General features: G+C 41.6%; 1 long non-coding RNA gene across 1 annotated transcript in view; it reads right to left on the bottom strand.

The window, feature by feature from the left end:
- Positions 1 to 31: 31 nt before the first annotated feature.
- Positions 32 to 5,688, bottom strand: part of LOC150046237 (uncharacterized) — a 56,419-nt gene continuing 50,762 nt past the window's right edge. The window contains exon 3 of the long non-coding RNA XR_016539652.1: positions 32 to 116. This is a non-coding gene — a long non-coding RNA (uncharacterized LOC150046237). The remainder of the gene's footprint in view (positions 117 to 5,688) is intronic.

Raw genomic sequence — 5,688 nt, 5'->3', positions numbered from 1 at the left:
CAACGTGTCCTGCCGTGGCGCAGGGAACGCGGTGGTAGCTGATCCTTTTTCGAGGTTTTTTCTAGCCCAGCTGTCCTAAGAGCCCAGGAATCCCTCGTGCCGGACAGAGCTCGTTTCTGTAAGAAGAAAACTGCCGAGTAGGCTAACCCCATCTTGAGCCACCTCCCGCCCATCTTCATCGGGACCTTCAGCGTCCACTGCCGGCCCTGACTCCCAGGGGGCGCCCCTTCTCCATCCAGCCGAGCTTCCGCACGGCCAGCTCCTCCAGCTGAAGTTGTGGGCGCCGCACGCTGCCCAGCCTTCCTGCCCTGCCTACTTGCCAGCCAGCTTGGAAGCTTCCCTCGGCTCCTCCCGCCAACACAGACGAACTGCATCTCCCTCGGTGCCATCTTACCTGCATTCTTAATTTTCCTCCTCCTGGAAAATCACTCACTACGAACCCCAGTCCGCCCCGCTGCTTCCCTCTCTACTGGGTTTGGGCGACTTGGTGGGTGTGGCTTTTCTGGCAGGGAAGTTAATGCTGGCCTCTGCAAAGGGAAGTCTCAGGCGTGCTGTCAAATTAGGCTCCTCTTTGTCCACACAGCTTTAACTTTAGCCTGCAGGGTTGCTTCAGGACGTTTTCAAGAACTATTCTCTAACCGTTGCACCTTTTTAAACCTCTAATCCACCCACTGCTTATCTTTCAAATCTATTTAAATGCCACCTTGACACTAGAACCTTCCTCAAACCCAGAACAGATTCTTTTTTTTTTTTTCTACTTGGAAGATTTCTGAGGAGTCTGCCCCAAGTTCTGTTTAGGGTGGAGGTGTGATTCCCCCCCCCCCAATCCTGGGGATAAGGCAGGGCCTTGAGCATGCAATGCTAGACAATTCATCTGCCACTGAACTGCATTTCCAGCCCCCACTCCACTTGTTTCCAAATGCTGTCAGCATCTCATTTTGATTTATAGGGATCCTATAAATCAAAGTATGGTGGTATATGCCTGTAATCCCAGCACTTGGGAAGCTGAACCTAGAGGATTACTTTTGGGTCCAGGAGTTTGAGACTAGCTTGGGCAACATAAGGACTCATCTCTGAAAACAAAACAAGCCAGGCTCTGGCAGCTAACACCCATAACTCTCACTACTCAGGAGGCTGAAATCTGAGGATGGAAATTCAAAGTCAGCCAGGAAAAGTCTGAGAGATTTGTTATCTCCAACTGACCACAAAAAGCTGGAAAAGGAGCTGTGGCTCGAGTAGTAGAGCCATAGTCTTAAGCAAAAAAGTTCTCAGTTCAAGCCTCGGGATTATCTCTATCCCTCTCACACAGAATTTAGATCAATCAAGTTAGAAGTAGATTCCTAAACCTAGAGCTGTGGACATTGTAAAAATACCCTATTTGAGGAATAAGAGGCATATTCTTTAAAATAATTAAAGCCGGGGCTGGGAGTTTGGCCTAGTGGTAGAGTGCTTGCCTAGCAAGCACAAAGACCTGGGTTCAATTCCTCAGTACCACATACATAGAAAAAAGCTGGAAGTGGTGCTGAGGCTCAAGTGGTAGAGCTCTAGCCTTGAGAAAGTCCAAGGACAGTGCTCAGGCCCTGAGCTCAAGCCCAGGACTGGCAAAAAAATAAATAAATAATAAAATAAAATAATTAAAGCCATATATGATAAACCTACAACCAGTATTAAACTAAATGGAGAAAGACTGGAACAATTTATTTACCTTAAAATTAGGAACTAGACAGGGATGCCTACTCTCTTCACTTCTCTTCAGTTTAGTGCTGGAACCCTTAGCCAGAGCATAGGCAACAGAAGGATATTAAAGGGATCCACATAGGGAAAGAAGAAATTAAACTATCCCTATTCACAGATGACATGATCCTCTATCTGAGTGACCCTATAAGCTCCACTTCCAAACTCCTAGAATTAATAAACCACTTTAGCAAAGTGGCAGGATACAAAATTAACCTGTAAAAGTCAGTAGCCTTCTTGTACACCAACAATACACAAACAGAAGGCGAAATCAAGAAAATGATCCTATTTGCAATAGCCCCCAAAAGAATAAAATATTTAGGAATTAACTTAAACCAAAGATGTAAAGGGATTATTTAATGAAAACTATACAAGCCTAACAAAAGAAATTAAAGAAGACACCAGGAATGGAAAGACATCCAATGCTCATGGGTAGGGAGAACCAATATAGTGAAAATGGCCATACTGCCAAAACTGATATACAAATTCAATGCAATACCCATCAAAATCCCAAAGACATTCTTTACTAAAATAGAAGATATAATCCAAAGGTTCATATGGAACAAGAAAAGACCTAGAATAGCCAAAACAATTCTAGGCAAAAAGAGCAACGCAGGTGGTATTGCAGTACCAGACTTCGAACTCCACTATAGAGCCATAATAACAAAAACAGCATGGTACTGGCACAAAAATAGACCAGAAGATCAATGGAACAGAATAGAAGACCCAGAAATAGAACTACATACCTATAGTCAACTTGTATTTGACAAAGGAGCCAAAGATGTACAGTGGAATAAACACAGCCTATTCAATTATTGGTGCTGGCAAAACTGGGCAGGCACATGCAGAAAACTAAAAATTGAGCCTAGCTTTTTGCCATGCACAAGCATTAATTCAAAATGGATCAAAGACCTCAATGTCAGACCGGAAACTTTGAAACTGCTACACGATAGAGTTGGAGAGACACTAGAACTCATAGGCACAGGCAAAAACTTCCTGAACAGAATCCTAGTGTCACAACAGATTGGAGAGAGACCCGATAAATGGGACTACCTAAAAATAAAAAGTTTCTGCACAGATAAAAGCATAGCTACTAAAGTAGAAAGACAGCCAACCAATGGGGAAAAGATATTTACCAATAATACATCTGACAAAGGCTTAATATCCAGTATCTATAGGGAACTCAAGAAACTAATCCCCCCCCCAAACCCAATAAACCATTCACTAAATGGGCAAGGGAACTAAAGAGAGACTTACCAGAAGAAGAGATTACAATGGCAGAAAAGCATATGAGAAAATGCTCATCATCCATGGTCATAAAGGAAATGCAAATAAAAACAACCCTAAGATACCACCTTACCCCAATAAGAATGGCCAAGATTTTGAACTCAGACAATGACAGATGCTGACAGGGTTGTGGAGAAAAAGGAACCCTACTGCACTGCTGGTGGGATTGTAAGCAAGTTCACTCACTCTGGAAGGCAGTGAGGAGGTTTCTTAAAGATCTGCCATACCACTCCTGGGCATCTATCCTGAACATCATAACCCAGGATATGATAAGGACACCTGCTCAGCTATGTTCATCTCTGCACTGTTCACAATAACCAGGCGATGGAAACAATCCAGATGCCCTACTGCAGATGAATGGATAAAAAAATGTGATATATATATATATATATGCACAATGGAATTCTACATAGCCAACAGAATGGCATTTGCAGGGACATGGATGAATCTAGAGCAAATTATGTTGAGTGAGACAAGTCAAGACCAAAGGAACAAAAGGTGTATGGTATCCTTAATATATGGCTATTAGATCCAAACAGTACAAGAGCGAGGACGCAATATTTGCGTACCCAATGCTATGGACATGGTATTGGAAATATAAACACAACTACATAGACACAAAAATCTATGACTCTATAGACATATTGTTTTATTACATAGATTAATATGTATCTATGACATACAAACCCTCAGCCTAATTTTAATTATGTTCTAAAATCTAAGTGCCAGTGGTTGTATATAGAGATTCCCTTCTTGAATACTTGTTTGTTAAATGTCATATGATATACGATGTAAAAATCAATATTAATAAATTATTTAATAAAAAATCCTATTTGGGGTGAGCAATAGAGTGCTTGCCAAACATGCAGGAAGCCCTGGGTTCAATTCCTCAGTGCCGCATACACAGAAAAAGCCAGAAGTGGTGCTTTGGTTCAAATGATAAAGCACTAGCCTTGAGAAGGCAGTGCCCATACCCTGAGTTCAAGCCTCAGGACTGGCAAAAAGAAAAAAGAAAAATCCCTCTTTTAAGCTGGAGGCAAAGGCTTTCATGTAGAATCCAAGCAATTTTGGAGGCAGAGAAGGGAATGATCAAGGTTTAAGGCCACCTCAAGCAAAGAGTTATTGGTACTCCATCTCATCCAATAAGCTGCACATGATAATACATTGATGTCATTTCAGCTATGATAGAGGTTTAGGTAAATGGATTGTATTAGATGCTGGCTCCAGGCAAAGGCAAAATCCTATCTGGAAAATAACCTACAATTTTAAAAAAAAATGCTGGAGATGGGGCTCAAATGATTGATTAGCTAATAAGCAGTCTCTGAGTTCTAATCCCTGAGGGGTGAGGGGAACTTCTCTTTTTGTGCCAGTACCAATAGTTGAACTCAGGGCCTCCCACTCTCTTTACACTCTTGTTCTACTTTCTTTTTTTTAAAGATATATTTTTATTGTAATTAATAGAAGGGTTCTACTTGTTCTTCTTTCTTGCTCAAGGTTGGTGCTTTATGATTTGAGCCATACCTGGCTTTTTGCTGGCCAACTGGAAATGAAAAAAGAATGTAGAGATATTGGACCATGTACATTGCTGATGGGTATAAAAGATGGGTGGTGTGACAACTGTGGAAGATAATAAGGCAGGCCCTCATAAGGTTAAACACAGAATTACTGTAAATAGTAATTACCAATGTTGGGTGCAGACCCAAAATAAATGAAAGTAGAGACCTAAGCAATTGTTTACCAAAGTTTATAGCTTCGTTATTCTCAACAGTCAAAAGGTCAAAGCAACCAAAATGTTCAATTGACAAATAGATAAACAGTGGTAACAGATCCTCCATACAGTAGGATATTATTCAATCCTAAGAAGAGGAAATTCAGACCCATGGTACAACCAAGATGAACCCTGAGTACGTATGGTACATGAAAAAAGATGCAAAAGGATAGACAAATAGTGTTCCATACCTCTATATGAAATACCTAGAGGAGTCAAAATTCATAGACAGAAAATAAAATAACCGTGGTTATCAGCCCCTAACTCAATCCCTCTGAGGCCTTTAATTTGCTGTTGCCTAAAGTACTCTCCCCTACTAGAATGACCTGAGTCACACTTAACTCTGATTTAGCAAGGATCAGAGGTTAGGTGTTAGTTGCTTCTCAGGGCTAGTTACTTTCCAACCTTGATTCACACCTTCCCTCCTTCCTTTTTTTCGCCTTCCTTGCTTCCTTTCCCTTTTTTTCCCAGTAATTATACTTATCTTTGCCCAACAGAAATGCTATGTTTTTCTACATTTTTAAACTCTCTCTCCCTCTCTTTTTTGATCAGTCCTGGGGCTTGAACTCAGGGCCTAAGCACAGTCCTTGGGGTTTCTCAAGGCAAGAGCTCTACCACTAGAGACACAGCACCACTTCCGGCATTTTTCTATATATGTGGTACCAAGGAATCGAACCCTGGTCTTCGTGCATACTAGGCAAGCACTCTACCACTAGGCCAAACTCTCCTCCCCAATGGGTTCAAATTTTGAAGACTACTGGAAGGTAGTGGGTTGAGTACATGACATTGCAGGGTGTTATCTGTTACTCCCCTCTGCTTCCTAGCCATCATGAGGTGAGTAGTTTTCCCCCAACATTCCCCTCCACCATCATGTTTCTGCCTTATCATCACTCTAAAAA

The sequence above is a fragment of the Megascapheus bottae genome, chromosome 25, assembly GCF_031878675.1.
Source record: "Megascapheus bottae isolate mThoBot1 chromosome 25, mThoBot2.hap1, whole genome shotgun sequence".
In the NCBI taxonomy this organism is placed as follows: Eukaryota; Metazoa; Chordata; class Mammalia; order Rodentia; family Geomyidae; genus Megascapheus; species Megascapheus bottae.
Note: the sequence above shows the minus strand (reverse complement) of the source record. Positions and strands in the feature narration are given on the sequence as shown.